This window comes from Epargyreus clarus, unplaced genomic scaffold (assembly GCF_041222505.1).
Source record: "Epargyreus clarus isolate Ecla_fem2 unplaced genomic scaffold, WU_Ecla_fem_2.2 ptg000018l, whole genome shotgun sequence".
Classification (NCBI taxonomy): domain Eukaryota; kingdom Metazoa; phylum Arthropoda; class Insecta; order Lepidoptera; family Hesperiidae; genus Epargyreus; species Epargyreus clarus.
The window spans coordinates 3,229,252-3,250,702 of NW_027332226.1; the positions used below are offsets into that span (position 1 = coordinate 3,229,252).

A 21,451-nucleotide genomic window follows, 5' to 3' on the forward strand; every position below is an offset into this window, starting at 1 on the left:
TTAACGAGTTATTGTTGTAAAAGTTTATATTGAAGTTAAATAACGGATAAATTACATAGTATTTCTACATAAATTTAAATAAATAAATAGTAATGGAAACAGTAAAATCTGAGTTAATAATGCATTTTTGTGACGTGTTAACAGACTTCAAGCTGTCAGATCAATACGGGATGGGACGGGATGAAAGGAATTGAACCAGATAGGACGGAAAGCTAAGAGAAGGCGTGAAACGGGACGGGCGAGAATGAAACCTAAAATTCGAATACTGCGTAATAATCGAACTCTAATTGTCAAAACGGGATTCTAAGGGTTGTCCGGAGATTTTTCAAAGCAATAACACCGTCTATATCTATTAGCAGACTTAAAAATCTGTACATTTTACGTGTTCTAGTTGGATTGTAAAATCATGTACCTACAATTGTATATAAATACTTAGTATTCCTTGTCGCTATCTTCAGCCCCACTAATGCAGCCGCACCTATCTACGAATGCTGTTTGCTCGTCTGAGGGCCGCCTATTATGCAGCATCCATTCAGAGTCCTCTTTGCGAAACAATCCGTCTCCACTTTGAACAATCCTAGTAATTACTTGCCGAGAGCAAGCGTACTTGCACGTGTATTCTGTGGTGTATAATGGGTGGTGTATAGGTGGTGGATACGACAGTTCATTTGAAACAAATAATATTACAGGATATGTAAATTTTATTGTGTAAAGGCCCTAACGGTCACTTATGACAGGTATTTTTTATTTATTTAGTTTGTATTCAATTTTGTAATTTCATAAGAAAATGCGATGGAACATGTTCATTGAAATACCTATATTCATTTCAAAGGAAACCATTTTTGAGATAAAAAAGTTGTTTTTATGTATGAATCATAGGTGATGGTTGACCGTTAGAGCGGTAAGTTATTATTTGATTTAATTTAAAAAATCAGTCAAAAGTCTATGCATTTGTATAGTTTAAAGCATACACTACTTAATAGTCACCGAACAACTTTTGACAGTCACACGTTAAATATTACTTACCTTCTACATCTGTGCCAAATAACAGCAGTGATAAGCGCTGCCGTGTTCTGATTTGAAGGGTGTGGTAAGAGCGACATAATTTTCCGAGGCATTCCAGCTTAGTCCTCAGTTCGCGACGCATCTGTGACCGACCTCAGGTAGGAATCTAATCCTATCTAGGGTTGATTACAGATATCCATGGACGGCAGTAGCTACTTACCGTCATGTTGACTGCATGCTCGTATGCTACTCCAATATTCATTAAAAATCGTCATGGGCTGTCTATCTAAAAACAGCCCAACCTTTTCCCATTATCAAAGAAAACTGCAAATATAATTCCCTCTCTGAAACCAAGACGGAAATACACATACGCGGTTTCTTATGAGTAACTTATGACATAAGAGCGTGTTACGTACATGCAGCGGCATTCGTTAACCGATACACTAAGCTAATTAGCGGCGAAGACTTACCAACATCCTAACAACGTATCATGTTGCTAATAAATTCACTTGGAACGCTTTATGCATGCTGCTATATACCGGTATTATTATGTGAGAATTGACAAGTGTTATATTATGTGTGTATTTATAAATAAGCTGTATTTAGCTACCGTCTAGTGGATTTTGGGTAGCAAACATCTTCGTCTATACTACAATTACTAAAAATACTACAATACAGAAAAATAACAAATCTTTTCATCGCAATTTGTCCAAGCAAATAGGTCAAATATAATAATGTATTATACACAGACTCTAAATTGAAATTAAAATAATAAATACCTTACCTACTTGGTACTAAACTTTTCTGGTCTGTTATTGTTTTAAAATATCTAATAAAACAACATTTAACGAAAAATTATGTTTTTTGCGACAATAGGGTTTTTTTATTATACAATAAGAACCTACTTATCTGAAGAACAAGAAGGCATACAAACTAAAATAATTAAGAGTATTCTTGTCTGTCAGTTTGTCCCTTGTTTATTTATTTTATGATTTAATTAGAAAATTGCTAAATAAAGCCACTAAACAAAAGCTACGATAGTCTTATATTATAAAAAAAAGTTATCTATGTCAATAATATATGTAATGATGAGAAACACGTGGAAATTATGATAAATATAACTCAATTATAGGAGAATCATAATAACACAATCTCATTAATAAGTAACGAACGCTTTCCTCCACGACCACGAGTAGGTATACATACCTAAAGAGGATTTGTAATTCTCATCATAAAAACAAAGAGAAAATAAGTCTTTCTCGGTAACATTCAATAGATATGCCGTAATGAAAATCTATTTCTGTTGGAGTAGGTTTAAAGTTTGTAAGGGTGGTCGTACACTGGACTCGTTGCAACAATTTTTAGTACAATTTAGAAGTAATAGCTCAGTGGTTTAAAACTCGGCTTCTCAATCTGGGGGTTCGAGGTTCAAATCCTGGGCATCTTAATTTTTCAAAATGATTTTTTTTTAACTTAAATTAAACCGCCAAAGTCAAGTGCGAATTGATAGACTTCACATACCTTCGAGTGTTTTTATTTAAAGAATTCTCAGATATGTAAATTGTTCTCATTCGCTATTATAGAAAGTAAGAAATGATTTATACAGATAACTTTGAAAACAATAGTAATACACACATAACTTTGAAAGATAAAAGGTACGAGTAGTATTTGGGATTTGAACCTAGGACCCCCGACTGAGAGGTCCACATTTTTCCTTCTTAACGCGATACAATTATATTGGTTTTATGTATTTCCTGTGAGCTTTCTACCTAAATAATGCTTGTATGGGAGCTTTTTCGAGTGGATGCTGCGTTGAAAGCTGTAAGCGGATTAAAACCCAATGAGGGTACATATGACAGTAACTGGAATATCCACCTAATATCAATATTTATAGAATTCATTTCTCCATCCCAACACCATACTTTTATCTACATTCGAAAATATCCAGTCCTCTGTTTGAAGTCCTGAATACGAAATGTGGCTTTACTTATTATTTTCAATAAAATATACGTCATTTAGTTTTGTTATGGACGCAAATTCGATTCCCAGGAGGGACAAAATATAAATTATTATTTTTATTTTATGTGGCTGTGTGGTTTTTTTATGGAAGTGGTCGAACTCTTGTTCGACTTTAATATGACCAATGTTATGAATTTATGCCTTATGAATAATGTATAAATTGTTGATATAAGAGTAGCTTACAATCATGCAGTCGATATTATATGGTCACTGAGGCGCATGAACACTTGTAACCAATTTCATATACGTCAGGAGTCGTACTAAAGACGATCAGCAACGTTTGACGTCTTACTGTTACAGCCGTCAGAACTCCTCAGAAAAAAGGAAAGACTCATATTAAGGTACCATACCATACACTTCATACCAGAACATAGCAGCGCCACGCCCTCGTTATACGAAAAATGTAACGAAACTAAATAATTCAATGGTTTTCAACTTACTTATCCAAAAAGAAGAATCAAAATCGACCTCCAAAAGTCACGGACCACACTCAATAGACTGGTACAACACTTTAAAATCACCACTAAAAATTTCGGTCCAAATCAAAAAAGAAAAACCGAAGTCAAAAAACTACATAGATATATATAAAAAAACACACAACACAAAAGTAAAAACTAAAATTTCAGTTACATCGCCCCGCCATTTGTCTCTCAACTGAAAGCTAAATGTCAGAGCTTTCAAATCATTCGGCAGTCAATTAAAGCTGACCAGTTTGAATGAAAGCACGGAGGTTTTATTGACATGGAATTTGGATATTCGGCGAAAAAAGGAATTTGTACATAATAGATTTCAAAATTGAGAAAATAAAACAAAATCCTTTTTAAATTATTCAGGTTACTTTTAATTCATTGTTTATTATGTGTTATAATTTGTTGTTGTTGCTTAAGTTCTTGAAATAAATAATCTATTAAATCTATCTAATCTATCTATCTAATTATTTATACTAAAGTTTTAGACAAAAATTGATACTTTTTCCAAATAGTATATGTAACTAAAAACGATTGTTCTACTATATATTGATAAGCAGTAGAATACCGATAAGAATAATTACTGTCCACGCTTTAATAAGTGTATTGTTTTTTTACTTATGAAAATGCTTGTCTTAATTTGCGTAAATTATTCCTTTATTTAAAAAAAAAAAAGTTTTACCTACCATCAAAAAGTATATGAACAAATACTTGTATGTGAATATTTCTTCTAAATATTTATAATGAAACACGTGGTATTTCCACTTAAAGCACTTGATGTGTGCTTCGTAAGTAACCGTCGCAGGTGAGGAGGATAAGAGGAACGACTAACACATTATTTAATTTTTGAGTTTTTAGAGATCCGTGAGACAATCAGAAATATCGTAGATATTATAAACCTTTAAATATATGGAATATATGATTATAGTTCCTATTATTAGTTAATTAAGCATTGACCGAAATGGTATCACCGCCACACATTTCGAATAGATTGCCGAAAACGCACGAACGCATACGAACACGGAAGGCGGTTGACGTTTGGCTTAATTTTGTTTTAGTGCCATCATGGATTTCTGGCGAACAGCATGTGTTGTGGCGTTAGTTATATCGCTCGCCCAATCGAGACCGAAAGAAAAACCGGATGCGGTTAAACGAAATGAGGTCAAAATGTAACAATTTACGTTTTACAGTCATCTTTAGGCATTTATATAATTATAAAAATTGTATGAAAATAGGAAAAAATATACGGAACCATGTATTATGTTAAAACTCATCACAACACACAAGAACACTTGGCCCTCTACTTTGACACTTCATACTTTTATGATGATGCGCTAGTCTTAAAGAAGCTTTTAAGTGAGAACGCAACTAACACTTTCAAAGAGAAAATGCATACTGTTACTATTTCTTGTACTCTCAAATAATCGTTAATCATTTTTGAAAAGCACCTACCATAAAGAAATAATAGTTGAAGTACTTTTATCGCCACAATTCGAATGAAACTTTAGTACAATAATATACTCGAAAAAACAATAATTACACAAATCAACCTCAAAAAATAGTTAGAAACCTCAAAGGATATTCATTCATTCATTCATTCATTCATTTATTTGCTTTTAAATGTGGTACAATCTGGGTTGGTAGGAATATTAACAATTTTCCTCACACTTAGCTTCAGGAAAGCATGCAAAATTTTAGAAATGCATTATAATTATATACTCGTACTAATGATTACATTAGATTGTATTATTCAATATGGATTAGAACATTTACTTCATGATAACAATTATTCATTAATTTTGTACATATTTAATCATAAATAAAGTCAATAATGTCAATAAATGAATCACAATGTCAATAATAATGATAATAACAATTTTATAAAATATTATGTCAATAAATACAATTAATAAGTTAAGTAAAGTTATGTCATGTTTTAATTAAATGTGTAATGAAGCCTCTTGGTGTAATTTTTATAACACAAATATTCATTTACATGGTAAAAGCATTTTTCTATAAGCCATGCTTTCAGTGCTTTTTTAAAAGTTGTCTTGGATAGTAAGGAAGAAAGGTACATCCAAGAAAAATTACAAGGCACAAACCTTTTTTAGCTTTTTTTGGCCAGTAAAATTATGTTCGTCAAAATTCTTAAGAAATTACGCAAATTCTAATTTTATAACAAAACTGGAAATATTACTAAGAACTAGCTAATTTAATAAATTACTATGAATCCATATCGATCAAGTTACAAATCACAATATTTTTTTTTATATTCAAAGTTATAAAAAGTAAGATAACCTTACAATGACATACCAAATTTATTCCAACTGACGACAAACGAAGACTTGCAGATACTCCAAACTTTATTAGGAGTACTTTGCAAACGCTTAAAACATCGTAAAATCGATATTCGCGAACGTACCAAACCGTCTAATGGAATTTAAAAGGGCCCTTTAAGGAAATTGTCTTACTGTCAGAGAGAATCGATTAAGGATAAATTGAACTCAGCGGGTTGGTATTTTACTGAGTAATATAAATTACTAATATCGATCATTTTCTCCCAATAGCAGAGGGTAATGTTTTTAGAGTGTATGTGTGTATTTTGTTTCCTTCTATGGAATGCCCTGGAGCCTACACGACTTGACGTACTTTAACATAAATATGGTATAGTTAAATTTGACTAAGTTGTGGGAGTGACGAAGGATATATTTAAGCAATCGAGTTTTTTGTTTTTCTAATAATTATATAGTTATTATAATGCTATGTTTAGTGATCCTTAAGATATTGATTTAAAACTAGTCAAAAAAGTTTGCCTGCCAAAATGCGTTGTATATTTACGTTTAAGTTTAACAAGAAACTAGTGCAATTTTATTTGTTTAATATTTATGTGTAAGTTCTGTTATTTTTTATATTTAAACAAGATTAAACTATAAGCAATAATTAAGTTAAACATTTTCAATTACACGCCAATTTTTTTCAGCCCCAATTAAAGTTAAAAGATCTTTACTACTTTATTGAAATATCGTTACTCGCTTGTGGTGAACTAAATTGGTAACATCCGAGAGAATTTACATCTCCCTATAAAAATGCAAAAACGCTTGGAACTCCGTAATCGTATTTTATCAAAGTCAAATCGTGTTTCGACATTGTGAGCTAAAACTCAACTCTGACCTGATTGCATCGCAAATTGTTCATGAATAAATAAATACAGTGAAAGGCTCTTAAGGATTCCGTTACAGTGCACTATCAGTCGATATCGACTAAAATGGTTTACCTTTAGTTTGCAAAAGTAGTGATAGCTTAGTTGGAATGCGGCTCTCAATCGAAGAGTCCGAGGTTTAAATCCTAGGCATCTCTAATTAAAAAAAATGCGTATTATAAATTAATTATCACTTGATTTAACGGTAAAGGAATACATAATGGAGAAACCTACACCTATACCTGAAAGATCTTTAAACAATCTCAAGGGTAATATGTAAAGTGCGACAATATGCATTTGGCCAGCGTGGTGGATACAGACCTAATACTTCACATTCTGAGACAAGACCCTATAGAGGGCCAGTAATGATTAGATGAGAATGATATATAGAAAAATTAACTAGGGTTGAGATTACTTCAGTTCTTTACTTAACTCAAAAGTTAATTTGCTATTCCTACCTGAATTACAGCGAGATTTTGAAATTAATTTAGAGAGTACATAACTTCACTAATTAAATTAGATAAGTAACTGTCGACAATTATATCAAGACTGAGAAATATTACAGTAAATGACTGAAACTAGAATTAATAGATTCGTATTATTAATATTGGCCTGTCTCATTGGAGTTTCAGGATTGAATCTCAGACAAGTAGTTCCGATAGTTTGAAGTTATTAATGTTTTAAAAAATAAAATTAACATGTTTTAACTTGAAGGGCAACTTCGTGATGAAACCTACATTTTTGAAAGTTCTTTACAAAAGTAGTTAGAAAATATTGCGAGTTGATTAACTACAGGCGTCCACGAGCGGGAGTAGCCACTTACCATCAGATGGACTGCATGCTCTTCTACTACTCCTATTAATAAAGAGATAAATAACGAGTGTTGATTACTTGGGGGTGTTGTATATATGAGGTACTGGCAGCAACTCTTTGGCAAGTGTCAGACGTCAGTTATGATTTGAATATAATAAAATGGTTTGAAATATAAAACGTGTTTTTTCTCAATATAGATTGTATTAATTAATTACAAATCTAAGATATAACATTGGCGACGAGGATGGGATAAAATAAATGATAATAATATAAATTAAATGATCCAATTTTATAGGCCTATGCTATTGTTTGGAAGCAAATTTTATGAATTATTATTTGAGCATAAGTTTATCTTACAAACTAATAATGAAGTATTGACAAAAATTTTAGGACCAAAACATGGTATACCAAAAATGGCAGCAAGGCGACTACAATATTGGCTAATTTAATTAATTTATTTAATTAATTTAAGTTAGTTAATTTGTCAAAAAATAATCCAGCAGATTATTTATCACATGTAGCAACTAATTAATTAATTGTCAAAATAAAGAAGGACAACATGAAATCATTGATAAAGGTTTTGAATGTAATTCTATTAACTTTAAATCAGACTTAAAACATAAGATTAGCAAATCGTTCAAAAAGAAACTAAAAAAAAAAAATATATTGTGTAACTTATTAAGATATTTTAAAGATATACTGCATCTGCATAAAACTACCGGCTTTAGTCTAGCAAAATTAATGTAAAGAAAGGAGTTGAGATGTCGTTTTTCATTAAGAAGACCGAATCCAGTAAATGTTAAGATATATGATAAGTAGATGGACTCAAGTGGAAGCGACATGTCAACCAACTTCTTAAATGTAGTTAAAGTTAAGAATAAGATGATTATAAGATGTTATTAGATATATGCATAGAAAATGTTTTAGTTAAGATAGAAATTCAGTTAATTTTTTTTTTTTAAGCGAGGGAGAGTGTTGTATATATGAGGTACTGGCAGCAACTCTTTGGCAAGTGTCAGACGTCAGTTATGATTTGAATATAATAAAATGGTTTGAAATATAAAACGTGTTTTTTCTCAATATAGATTGTATTAATTAATTACAAATCTAAGATATAACAGGGGGATGAGCTTCCTTCGTCCGTAGGTTCTGCCGCTCGAAACCCTACACGTGTCCCCCGGGTGGTGTTAAACGGAAAGCCACACACCGAGTCACAGGCGGAGATTAAATAAGACGGTTACGGGGACCGAGAGGAATTGGATACCCTCAACCAGACGTAGAAGGTAACGGGAATCCACTACGATTATTCCCAAGATAACTTCAATGCAAGACAACAGAACAAGTCTTAATTCAGATGTATTTCAAGCAATTTCAAGTGACTGCAAAATATTCGTACACTTCTCAGAAATTGACTCGAAAAAATATTAACTCAGTGTCGACAAGGAAAAGGCACGTGACAGAAATACAGGATCATTACATTGAAATGTAAGCAATACTGTTATATTTAAATTGGAAATATGAGATTGGCTTTATATTACTTGGTGGTGCTGCTGAGAATTTTTTATTTATTACGTTTGTTTTAGCAATGATGAGGTTAATTTACAGTTTTACGGGCAGAAATAAATATTGATGCGATTTATGTCTATAAATATTAAGTGACTTTTTTATTTAAGTTCAAGTTGTTCAGTTCTTTTGTTTTTAATTGTAAATAGTCATTGCCGCTTATGGATATATCTAATCAACTCTTAATACAATTTCTTCTGGTTAAAGTCGGTCACCGGTGCATTTCCAGTCTTGTCCCTGTAGTTCCGGGACCAAAATAGGGCTACGGTATCCCCTGCCTGTCTAAGTCTGAGGCGACTAAAAGGGGCTTCCGGGGTTGCGGGCAGCAAGAGTGGGAGCTCGAACCGCCCGGCCAGCGACCCCGGGAAGGACAGCGGTATGTGTGGTCGCATACCGTCGTGTACAACAAACGGCGTGGCGAGCGTCATGCTCACCTGGGCGGAGCCCGATGGGGCAAAGCTCTAAGCGGACTCCGGTTGCTTGGAGATCCCGGAGTCCTTTACGCAGCGCCGAGGACGGTCACCGGAGGCATTTTAGGATTTTTAGGTGCATTTCCAGTCTTAACGACTAATTTTGAATGCCTTCGCGGGAAGTTATTACTACTACCTTTAAACCAAAATACCGTGACTCTTTGTATTTCTGATATAAGATAGAATAAGCACCATGTAAAAAGACGTTACGTAAAAATACTTCACAAACCATCAGTTATAGTAAAAGAGTAAAAGTAATTTATTAATATTCTATTTCAGGCAAATACTTACAAAATCTATTATATTTTAGTTACGGGTAACGTATTGTCATGGAATTATATTTATACTCTATATTATCTACTAACTTTTATGTAGTCGATGTAAAGGGTTTGGTAAATCGAGCGACACACATTACCACAATTCAGAATAGGTATTTCACATAGGAATTTTACTTTGAGCAGTTTGAGCGTTTCCGTACTTAGAAGGGCATATAAAGGACCTTGTAGGGCCTCGAGCGGTTCCAACTTCCGGTGCTACGTGAGAGATACTCCATATACCACGTTCATGCTTTGTGGTGCACATGCCATGTTTCTAGATACGTGAGAAATATAAATATAACTCATTATACTGTGCTAATGTGTCCTGTCTTAGTCCTCAGAGGTAACGACGCATCTGTGGCCGACTTAGGTAGGAATACAATGTTATCTGTGGTTGATCATTGATGTCCATAGACGGCACTTGTCATTTACATCTGGTGGAATACACTGCTTATATGCTACTTAAATGGTATATAATCATCATCAACCCATTATTGTCCCACTGCTAGGCACAGGTCTCCTCTCATTATGAGAAGGATTAGGCCATAGTCCACCGCGCTGGCCAAGTGCGTATTGGTAGGATTCACATACCTTTGAGTTTCTTTTATATCAAGTGTGCAGGTTTCTCGATATTTTCCTTCATCGTTTAGCAAGTGATACTTAATTTCTAATAAGCTTAATAATAATAACTTTAAAAAATCAGAGGTGGCCTGAGATTTGAACATTTTCTTAACCACTAGACTATCAATGCTAGCTGCTAGCTATAAATGTTATAAAATAAAAGTGAAAATCAAAATAGCGCAAAATTGAGTAAAGCCCTGCTGCTTGTGTAGACGTTTGGTAGTTTTTTTAAGTTAGTAGACTGAATTCATGCGATAATTAAAAAAAATAGACATATTGGTCCATAATTCTTATCTTCCTCCGCTAATCTGTATTGACGTGAAGTGTGTTCTAATCCTTTTTCAATTATAAAGCGAGACCGATGTAACAATAGCATTAAGTATTACAACCAACAATCAAAATACCACACAAAAATAGGTCAAACCTAGAAGTGTAATAATACGTAATGATAGCAGTAACCACCCCTATTTCCAGGTAGTAAATGATTGGTTTGTCGATACTCATAAATTTAAGAGACCGTATACAATGCTTTATACTGCCTGCTACGCCGTAGAGCTACGAAGTCGTAGCGTGATTGAACGTAGCAACGTAGGCGTTATAAAAAGTGTAGGATATTCTTGATTTCTTTGCAGTTAAATTATTTATTGAGACTATTATTTGTTTTTTTCATAATTTTTGCGGACTTTAATGAGGAGCTTTACGGCCGCACTCCATCATGATGAATTATCTTCAATACTAGAGATTATAGATTTCGGAAATATTATTCTTCTATAAGTATTTTTGTTAAATTTTATGTTTAACTTTATAAAAAATATATTGAAGATAAAGATTCACAATTCAGTTTATACATTAAAAAATAGATTTAGTTTTATTATTTTATACTTTATATTCTTAATTTTGATATTTTAACATTAGAGGAAATTAAAACTTTCTGCGGGGAACACCCATATTATTGTGTCTTAAGAAAATTTCTTAAAATAAGCGTGAATAAGGAAGGTTAATAACGACGAAGCCTAAATCATAATTCTGAGAGAAAACCCATGCCCAACAGTGGGACAGTAATGGTTGACGACATGAATAAGACAGTGCACACGGTCTCCTAGTTGGTCACCGTCGGTCAATACGTAGCCAAGAAACTAGTCGTGGCTTATCAACTATTGATCTGATATCGATTACTACGTTTATGGCCCATTTATATATTACGATTTTTTCACGGTACTACGATTTATCGTTACGATAATTCATAAAACGAAGCAATTGTTATGCCTTAAACAATTAGTATAGCAAAACCAAGTTATTTGTAGTATTTAGCCAACTAGTATAGTATATTTTTACATACACACGCATACATATTTCATGAATATTCAGTACATAGTAAAATATATTTTAATTATTCTAAAGAAATGTATTTAACGGTCTAACAGTACTAAACGTATGTAGGGAATCAAATTGACAAAAAAATTTTACAATGTGATCCTTGTTTATGTAAAGAAAAAAATATTTATAAAATGTACTTTAAAATTATTATGTAATAAAAATAATCCTAATAAAACTATGTTTAAATAAATTGTCACAACAGTATTTACATCCTTCATAACATTTTAATTTTTACTAAACTTTGAACTGACCTATCCTATCGTTAGCAAATTTTGTACTTTTGCCATTCCAGCATAATGTATTATAGAAAATAATGAATCTGTATAGATAAAAGTAAACGATTAATCAAATAGGTGCAGATTTACATCGAACGACTAGAGGCAACACTAGATTAAATCTCTAACATATTCAACGTCGTGTCGCACGATGTAAACAGCCCAGCGGACTTCCCGCCAAGTCAAAGCGAAGGGAAATATTAATGAGTGGCGCTTTCCTCGTGAATAAATGAACGAATTTGCATCATTTGAAAGTCGATTTTACTACTTTGGTTTTGAGTCCATTACAATCTGAATGTTTAATGGCATCGAGGCGCTGCAGTTCGAAAATCGTCCATTATAGCTTAAATTATTTATAGAATAAGTGCCACTTGTAAGTACCGAAGAATACGTCATTGACATAAATAAATTGAATGGATTTTTGTATTGTTATTACGTGCCTGGATTGGAAATTTCATTTATTAAGTAATACTCTGTCGTCAGTTCATTACAATCTCACTACTGGGATCAGGTTTCCTCTCAGAATAAGAAGGATAAAGATGTAGTCCGAGTTAACCAAGTGTATACTGATAGACTTCATATACATTTGAAAGATCTCTCAACCCTGCACAGGTTTCATCACAAATATTAGTGGTGCTAGGTAATACTCTTCTAAAGAGTACTTACAGTAAGCCGTAGCTTAATTAAAATATCTTGCTGCCGTACAGTACAAGTACTTGTACTATTGCTGCTACCCTTGAGACGTAAGCTGAAATGCTTTGTACGTACGTCTCCCTACCACACCCTTAAACCAGAACACAGCAGCGCTTAACACTATTGTTAACAGCTTGAAATAAGTGTGGCGGTGGTACTTTCGGTATCGAACCATACAAAATATATCACTTTCGCATAAATTCCATTAAAGGTATAATATGCGAATCCGGTACACGTATTATGAGAAATGCATATGTGTCGACACGCAGAACAATAATACCGAATGTACTAATTAATATCGAAGCTGTAAATAGATCGGCTACGGGCCACTGCACTTCCCAATAATAACTGAAACAGTTAAACAATAATAACCATAGTTACTACCTTCATAAAGTTCAAAATAGGCACAACACAACATACCATACAACACTTGCTATCAGTGAATATTGAACTAAATTCTCGAAACATAAGGTCGAAATTGCAGTGGAAGAGAAATCATATGATACAGGCTGTTGTGAAAATCACACAAGATTTTAATGTTAATTTAATTATCCGCCGTTAATATAGAAGCCCATAGGAACTGTGACGTTCGGTACGAATTCACAGGCAGTGGCTTCACTCAATTTATTGCTACATTTGCATTGTTTCGAGTACATTTGTGCTTTTTGGGCTTATACAGGCTGATATTTTTTTACTAATGGACGTCGTTACTTCGATCATATTATTTAATACCTGTAGGACATTCGTACTGAATGTAAGTACTCATTTGATTATTTATTTACAACTAAACCGAAATAGAAGCATTTCGATGTCATGTATCTTATGATATGCTTGTAGTGAAAATTCTTTCGTGATTGATATTTTTGCATTGTCAAAAATTTTGAATGTTGACATTATTATTATTCTGTCTATTCATTGTAACTACAAAATAAAGATAACTATCGTTATATATAAGGAATACCGTCGCATAGCAGTCATCTCCTGGTTTACAATTTTTCATCTAAATATAAATATATATGTCGGAGAAGGACGGCTCTCATCGACATCATTGATAGAATCTATGGGTTTTGTGGGCGTTGTCATAGGGTAGATGCAGGCACAAATACAGTAATCACAGTATTTATTGTTCTCTTTACATGATAACTTCGGATTTACAAAATAACTATACTATAATACTACTATTACTTTACAAACAAAGGATTTGAGCAGCAGGTTCAAGGTAGTGACTACACGCTCCAAAGCACAACGAAATAATGATCCACCTCGATCACTCACATCAGTTCTTATCCATGTTTCCCCACCGCGCCGCCACATACCTCGACTCCACTAGAGACCTCTTAAAGGTCTCTGCTCTGATTCTAATACGAAAGCTATACAATGACTTCGATTGATCAAGTACCAATAACATTACTAAAATACTAAAGTAACAGTATAGCTAAAGCTATATTAAATAACTCTGACTCTTCCTCCGACACGAGGGTAGATGCAGGCACAAATACAGTAATCACAGTATTTATTGTTCTCTTTACATGATAACTTCGGATTTACAAAATAACTATACTATAATACTACTATTACTTTACAAACAAAGGATTTGAGCAGCAGGTTCAAGGTAGTGACTACACGCTCCAAAGCACAACGAAATAATGATCCACCTCGATCACTCACATCAGTTCTTATCCATGTTTCCCCACCGCGCCGCCACATACCTCGACTCCACTAGAGACCTCTTAAAGGTCTCTGCTCTGATTCTAATACGAAAGCTATACAATGACTTCGATTGATCAAGTACCAATAACATTACTAAAATACTAAAGTAACAGTATAGCTAAAGCTATATTAAATAACTCTGACTCTTCCTCCGACATATATAATTTTGATATTTCCCATTAAAAATTGTCAAGTTTCAGAAAAAAATTGTAGATTGCTTAGTAATAGATATCTAGTCTGTGAACCCTAAAATATCCCTTCACGCGCAAATACGCATGTATTATTTCTGTTTATGTAATAATATGCTTTACAATGAACTTTAACCGAATGCAATGACCTCTATCACAAATTGAATATCGCTGTATAAAACACCAATAATATAAATTAATATAACAACATTAATTTGATTAAACATAATAAATTACAGTACTAATATATCATTCAGTCATATCTTCTGCGGCAATAATAGAAGCTTTGTATTCATACAATCGGTTAGCCGGCTGACTGCCAAATGTTTAATTATGCTCATTCATATATTAAATTGAATTAGTGCATCAATATAGTTTCTTTGTGCTATTGTCGTGTCACATTAGTATTTTATTCAACAGTATTAACCACATTGCTATTCAAAAGCTTTCACTCAATAGAAATAGGTGAGAGACTATTTATACACAACCACAGCAAGTAGCGCTCATTATTATCAATCTATCTAATGTTTAACAACTTCTACTGTATTGCAATACAATAATAAAATCATTTTAATCACATAACGCAAAAGAGCTACATTACTATTAAGAGTAATAATTTTATTTTGATAAAATTAATATACTATTTTTTTTAGCTGAATGTGTTAGAACTTTTTGAGGTTCGACTCCAACGACACCACCCCCACCCTATTTCTAACAGCATAGTTAAGTTCTAATGTACTCTTGAAGGGTGTAGTAAGGGAGATATACTTATCCGAGACATTCTTGTTTAGTTCTCAGAGGAAGCGGCGCATCTGCGGTTGACCTCAGGTAGAAATTTAGACTTATCTGTGCTTGATTACACATGTCTATAGGATACAGTAGCCTTCACTGTCGTCTTCTACTCAAATATTATAAAAAAAACTAGCTTACCCGGCAAACGTTGTGTTTCCATATAAATAAAAAAAAGTTAAGGGTGAACAACCCTTATCACTTAGGGGTATGAAAAATAGATAGTAGCCGATTCTCAGAGCTACTGAATATGCATATAAAATTTGGTGAAAATCGGTAAAGCCATTTCGGAGGAGTATTCGGTTTTATATATAAGATAACTCGAATACAAACTATAAACTGAATCGCATCGTATATTCTACACAATAAGGATATACTGAGACTTTAACTACTATCCAGTAGCACAATAGAAGCGTTATATAAAATAGTTTTTAAAACACCTACAGCTTTAAATTCAAAGCTATTTTATATTTCTATCTTTCCTTTATGTACTGTATAAAGGCAAGAAAGGTAGTTCAAGTGCTGTAACAGGAAGCAATTTCAAATACCAGGCAGCAATTACGTACCTGCTTCAAAAGACGACGTCTTTAAGCGACGTAACCTATAAATTCTGAGAGAGGTAAGTCATTTTACACTAGATTCATGATTCTAAAACAGGTATTTAGTACAATGTACTTCAGAAAGAAAGTAACATTAAAATCAAGAAAAATGTAAATAAATTGTAATAAAATGAGATTAAAGAAGACATAAATTACGATGAAAGTAGCAAAAAGATCGATATATAATATCGCCTTGGATATGTACGAATTAAAGCTAATTTATATTTATATATTTTCTTTATGTACTGTATAAAGGCAAGTAAGGTACGGCACTACTAGTAATGTGACAGGAAGTAATATCAAATACGAGACACCAATTATATAGTAGTTTCAAAAGATGCCTTTAAGCGAAAATTGACGTAACCAATAAATTCTGAGAGAGGAGAGTCATTTCACACTATATTCCTGATTCTTAAACAGGTATTTAGTGCATTATATTTGAAGATGCAGATACATACATCAATATAAAAATGTAAAGGTATATCGAAATAAATGTATTTTTTAATATTATTGTAGAAGTATTCATATCTAAGTTAATCTCTGAAAAGTAAGGTGGAACGCTTCTGATACCCTTGTCTCTCATAACACATTCAAACCCGAACGCAGCAGTACTTAATACTGCCGTAATTAGGCAGAAATCGATGTAGCGATAGTGCCTCTAGAGTTCAATCACAAAGTACCTCAATCTTCTAGGGGAGATAGAAGAAGTATTTCAACAAAAAGTAAAAAATATAGACATAAATAATAGCGCTTTGAATATGGATCTATTTGGAAACTGTTTTGAATGTATACCTTTGTATGTGCTGTTTAAAGGCAAGAAAGATACTTTGAGCGCGACAGGAAGTCATTTCAAATACGAGACACCAATTATGTAGCTGCTTCAAAAGACGTTTTTTCAAAAGACGTAACCTATAAATATTGAGTTTTCTTTTTTTTGTAATATAGGAGTAGCAGACGAGCATACAGTCCACCTGATGGTAAGTGGCTACTGCCGCCCATGGACATCTGTAATCAATCACAGATAATATAAGATTTCTACCTCAGGCTGCCATTAGATGCGTTGCTACCCGTGAGGGCTAAGGTACGCCTGGGATAGGTATGTTTCCCTTACCACATCCTTCAAACCAGAAGACAGTGCTAATTTGCTGTTGCTAAGAACTAGTACTAGAGCCCACGACCAAGATTTTTGTCTCATAGCAATACGTCATAAAATTATAATATCTATGTAAATTTCCAATTTCAGACGTATTGCTGATTACCAACCGACCGAGTATGATACCGATTAGCTTTTTTTTGGACACAGCAGAAATAGGCTCCCACGCTATTGACAGTTACTCCACACCTAATCGGGTTTAGAACCATATAACACTGAACATATAACACTGAAAATGTAAGTATATCAAAATGTGTCACTTATATTCTACTATTTACGTAATAAAAAGCAATAACAGGTACCAAGTAACATAATTCAAAAAAGTGAAATACGAACACCAAAGTTATTCAATATCGCGAAGTAAATCTCCATCAGGCTCCAAATGGAATTACAGCCGAAAGTTAAATTAATAACGAGGAAACAAGGTTTCATGCCACTAAATGAAATGTTTCGCGCTTTCCAGTTATTTCGGATACTGCCCGAGGCGATATCAATGCAAATATATATTGCGGTGTATCTATGATTAAAATTAAGATAAATTCGTTATGTTTATTATGAATAATACGTTTTATGTGTATGAATTAATTTATACTTATTAAAAAAAAATAAAAAAATGTTTTTAGTGTCCTCATGTGGTCGTATTCATTTAACAAAACAACTATATTTGATATCCTTATTGTGGTAGTATATAAAAAAATAACTGTTACGCCATAAAGATGGTATCCGCCATATTGAATGTAGAACGTCACTTAGCTATAGATACTTTGCGTCACATACAGTGGCACATAAGTGAAAGAAAAGCTTGTAAAATGTTCACACAAATTAAATGTAACTTCAATCATGCTTTAATCTAAACAAAAAATATATCAGAAGAGAATTCTTATCGTTTTAAGTGCACGCAAAACATCGCCATAATCTTTAAGGATAGTAAAGAATTTGTAAGTAGCCTCAAATATTACGGTTATATCTTTTTGAGAGTGATAACATTTATCCATGAGTGGCAGTGACCAGAAATAATGGCTCAGAGACATTAAAACAAAATTATATTAATCACATAAATCTGGGTGAACTTAATTACAAAAATAATTAGGCAAATCATATTTAGGTTTTGAGCGAATAATATTTACATTCCATTTCCAAGAACAAAGTCATAAGTCGAAGCTAGTTTATGTATAAAAATGTGCAATCGCATAAACATCAAAGATTTATGTTATTCGGAATCAAAATTAACACAATCTTTGGCGCCATTCATCCGTACAAAAGTGTTGTCGCCGCTGGCCGCGTGCCAACCCGGCATACTCGTACTATTACGAGATACTACTAGATAATTCAATGATTATAGTAGGAACTGTACCTGGCTTGAAGCGGCTATCTTTGTTTAGCCTAAAAGTATATTCCAGTTAAGATGTTCCAGGTTTGTTCTCCGGCTAGGTAGGCAGAACGGTAGGAACATATTCATATTAAATTCAAAGTTGTACTAATGGCGATAATCATATTCCATAAATACTCACAAATGTATTCCTTTACCGTTAGTAATATTTTTAATTAAAATAAATATATACATGCCATATAAATAAAAGAAAGAGTTCAACCAAAGTTTATTTTACCAGCGTCGGCTCATAAATTAAATTTAATCGGATTATCCTAAATATTATATTAGACCGCAAAATTATGGTATTACTGAATACTTTAAACTAAATACTCATAATAATTATGGCAATAAAATTAATTACTCATTTCAAAATAACTCATGGGCTTAATACACCAATACCTAAAAGATTATTCGGTAAAAGTCATCATAAATCTATTTATCAATAAACTTCATTCTAACAACCACGAAATACAAAACAATAGTTTCAAATAGAATAGGTACTTTCTCCACATTCCACTTTCTAAAGTTGTCATAGCAGTTAAAACAACTGCACTAATTGTTTTGGAGTCCATCCAAAGACATTCTTAACCGAATTTCACGGGTAGTGAGATGCATACAATATTGCTATACCCGTACGAATTTAGTGGGTAACAATTCTGTAATGAGGTGCGGGATTAGGACTTGAAATATGGTATATGAATGTTATATCCCTGTATTCCACGCTGTAGAATATTATAACGTAAACTGTCTTACTGTTATATACAGGGATTCTCTCAGGATGAGAAGAGTTTAGGGTTTACACACGTTTTATAACTCTATGGATAATAGGCCCTGAGACCAAAAAAGATAGATTTAGCCTTAAAAATGGAGTATAGATTATTTTAAAAATGCTTAATAGGCAAAACGGTAACTATAGTGCCGATTGCTTTACGATTTCTGACTAACGCTTGATTAAAATTGACCGTGTGCTGTTAAGGGCCCAAATATACGATTGACACTCGTAAATTACATAAATTGCTAATTCGTATCGTTTACAAAGTCTACTATGGCGTTGAAACCATAAAAGGCGTCTAATAATTGGTAAATTTCAAATACCAAATTTCAAAATATTAATATAGTATGTCAGAAATCTAGTATGGTAGAATCCTTTGTGGTTAGACTCCAGCGGCATCATCGCGACACCTATTTCTACCTATTAACAGTAGTGTTAAGCGCTGCTGTGTTCTGGTTTGAAGGTGTGGTAAGGGAGACATACTTTTCCGAGGCGTTCTTTATCGAAAGAAAATATCAAAAAGAAAAATGTGGTACCAGTCAACCTTGAGGATGTGTAGGAATAAATCGAAGGCGGTTCAATAACAGGAACAATGGATTCTCAGTGCGAAACAAATAGTTTGAGAGCCTCTGACCTAGATCCTCAGTTCTATTAATTCAATTAAATCTAGTGTAAACACCGAAGTGCTGCCACCCGATCTGCGGTCACCACGCGCCAGGTGCCTTATTGAACTCGACCGGTCGGATATTCATGCTACAGTAATTTAGTATAACATTGTTAGTTTAACTATACTAATTGTATCCTATGGACGCTGGTCAACGGTAAATTGGTTAGCTTGTTTATTTGGCAAAGGTCATCTTCGATTTTCTGTTTTGGTATCTGTGTGCTGTGAAAATTAGTAGTTGTTAAGACACTCGGCCTCTTGGTCGAGGGGTCTGAGGTTCAAATCCCAGGCACGCACGCACCTTTGGTTTTAAAGTTATGTGCATATTACAAATTAATGATCACTTGCTCAAACGGTGAAGGATAACATTGTGAGGAAACCTGCATACCTGCATACCTGATATCTTAATCTATCTAATCTATCTAATGTTTTGTAATCATCAGCCATAGAAGTAAATGCATTGTGAACATTTGGAACTGTAAAGCTATAACGGTTCTATAGATAAAGCGAAAAACGCCGAAAAGTAGCTGTTACTTGTATGGCGACCCCCATGTTTGTGTAGTTTTCTTATACATACACTGTAAAAAAACAAGTTCAAGAGATAGAGCCCTGTGACCCACAGACAGAAGAGGGTTAGTAATAAGGTTCCGTTATTTCAATTGGGGTATGGAACCCAATTGGGATTAAATTATTATTAATATTAATAACGGACATAACCACCTACTAATAATTATTCTCGATATCAATTCCACGTACAATTTGGAAACAATTGCCTGTATTATTGCGTTTTACGCCACCATTGGTTCATTTAGATTTTCATCAGCCAGCGACGTTGAATCCCTCTAATCCCGACCTCATTTCAAAACTATTAGCCACTAAATTTGAGCGGACATAACGATATTGTATGCATCACACTACCCGTGAAACTCACTAAGTATGTGTTTGGATAGACTCCAAAACAATTAGTGTTGGGAGGGCAATGCGGATGTAGTTTGTTCCGGCCCGCTCCTTCGTTTGTTTAACAAGTCGGTTTATATTTTTTATGGAAGGGAAATAGGAAACTAGCATGTAATTTAACTGATAACAAGATCACAGATGTATAAGCATGTAATCGATACTAAATATGATTTGAAATCCTATTAAATCAAGGCATGGAACTCCATAGTGATCTTCCATCATCAAAATCAGCGCCATGACGTCGTTTACCTGTTTATGGCATATAGTTGAGTTTTATTCTTTCGTGGTTGAAGCAGTTTTTATAATAAGTAAATTATTTTTATATTTTTTAAATTATTTTTAACCCCTTCGTTTTATTCTTCTAATTATTATTTGTTTTTATTATATTATTACTTAGTTTTGTACTGTAGTACTGTTGTGTAGTAAGT

General features: G+C 33.3%; 1 protein-coding gene across 2 annotated transcripts in view; it reads right to left on the reverse strand.

Moving 5' to 3' along the window:
- The window catches only part of LOC140749475 (CUGBP Elav-like family member 1-A), a 509,605-nt gene that overhangs the window by 472,522 nt on the left and 15,632 nt on the right, over nt 1–21,451 (reverse strand). Inside the window, exon 1 of one of the 2 annotated variants that reach the window (XM_073082525.1) lies at nt 3,465–3,666. The exons of the other annotated variant lie outside the window; for it this stretch is intronic. The gene's annotated coding sequence lies outside the window, so the exon portion shown is untranslated. Of the gene's footprint in view, nt 1–3,464; nt 3,667–21,451 lie in introns of those variants that run through there. 2 annotated transcript variants of the gene reach the window in all.